This window comes from Lupinus angustifolius, chromosome LG08 (genome assembly GCF_001865875.1).
Source record: "Lupinus angustifolius cultivar Tanjil chromosome LG08, LupAngTanjil_v1.0, whole genome shotgun sequence".
Classification (NCBI taxonomy): Eukaryota; Viridiplantae; Streptophyta; class Magnoliopsida; order Fabales; family Fabaceae; genus Lupinus; species Lupinus angustifolius.
Genome location: NC_032016.1, coordinates 15,867,623 through 15,869,644, shown reverse-complemented (window position 1 = coordinate 15,869,644; position 2,022 = coordinate 15,867,623).

Genomic DNA, 2,022 nt, shown 5'->3' with positions numbered 1-2,022 from the left:
CCCCCCTTTTTGTAAATGAAGGTTGTCCTCAAGCCTTCAAAAGTTTTGGGATTTACTTGATGTGATTTAAAAATTGCTTTGTGTTCAAAAATAAAAATGCTAACAAAAGATAATGATAAAGGAAGTAAATATTTACCAACTACTCGGTTGCCTCCCAGTCAGCGCTCTTTTAACTTCATTAGCTTGACGTCTGATTTTGAACGAGATTATTCTGATTGCTCATTGATGATGGAGCCTGACTCATCACCCAAATAAGGTTTTAATCACTACCCAAGTTGCTTTCGTCTCGGGGTCTTTTAACTCAATTGCTCCATATTCGTTTACTTCTTTGGTGACAAATGGTCCTGTCGATCTGGTTTTGAATTTTCCTAGAAGTATTTTGAGCCTTGAGTTGAATAGAAGCACTTTTTGTCCTTGATAAAAAAAAATTCTTTCTGATTCTGGAATCATGGTACTTCTTTGTTTTTTCCATATATAGTCTTGAAGATTCGTATGCTTGGAACCTCATTTCTTGTAGTTGATGTAATTGATCCTGTCTTTTAATATCTGCATCCTTCAAATCAAAGTTTAGAAATTTGAGAGCCCAATAGGCCTTATGCTCCAACTCAACTGGTAGATGACAAGCTTTGCCATAAACAAGTTGATATGGTGTTTTGCCTATTGGTGATTTAAATGCAGTTCTATAGGCCCAGAGAGTATCATCCAGTTTTTGTGACCAGTCTTTTCTTGCAGCAGATACTGTTTTTTCCAAAATTCTTTTTAACTCTCTGTTTGATACCACTGCTTGGCCGTTTGTTTGTGGGTGATAAGGTGATGCTACCTTGTGTTTAACATTATAGAATTCTAAGGTTCTTTTTAATTGGGAATTTATGAAATGAGATTCTTCATCACTTATCAATACTCTTGGTGTGCCAAAACGAGTAAAAATATTCTTTTTCAAAATTTTTACCACCGTTTTCACATCGGCTTTGGGTGTTTCTAATGCTTCCACCCATCTGGAAACATAGTCAACAACCACTAAGATATATTCATTTGAAAATGATGATGGGAAGGGTCCCATAAAGTCAAGGCCCCAACAATCGAAAATTTCTATTTCTATGATATTTTGTAAAGGCATTTCACTTTGTTTGACAAGTCTCCCAGACCTTTGGCATGCATCACACTCTTGGACATATATTTGGACATCTTTATAAATGTTTGGCCAAAAGAATCCAGATTGGAGTACTTTGGTCGCGGTTCTGTTCCCATTGTAATGTCCCCCATAGGCCGAATTATGGCAGTGCTATAATATTTTATGGGCCTCATTTTCACCAACACATCGTCTAATGATATTATCGGTTCCTTCTTTGAACAGGTATGGTTCATCCCATACATATTGATTCACTCTTTTGAGAAACAATTTCTTTTGCTGATAATTAAAATGTTCAGGAATTATACCTGAGGCTTTATAGTTGGTCATATCAGCAAACCATGGTCTTGTTTGAAGTTGAAATAGCTTTTCATTAGGAAATGTTTATGCTATTTCTTATTCTCTTAACGCGACTTCTTTATTTACCAATCTTGACAAGTGATCTGCAACTTGGTTTTCTTTGCCACTCTTGTCGCAAATTTCTAAGTCAAATTCTTGCAAGAGAAAAACCCATCTAATCAAGCGTGGCTTGGAGTCGGATTTTTTTAGAAGATATTTGATTGCGACATGGTCGATATAAATAATTGTTTTTGCCCCAATCAAATAGCTTCTAAATTTTTCCAATGCAAACACTATTGCTAGCAGTTCTTTTTCGGTTGTAGCATAATTGGTTTGTGCTTCGTTTAGAACTTTGCTAGCATAAATTATTGCATGAAAAAATCGCTCCTTTCTCTGTCCCAGAATTGCACCAACTACATAATCACTTGCATCACACATTAGTTCAAAAGGTGATTGAAAGTGCGCATGTCAAGAGGAGCACTTTGGAAAGCTTTCTCACTATATGTTTTGGTTTTGATGATGACAACTTGTGTTTATAAGAGCTTGAAGATCAT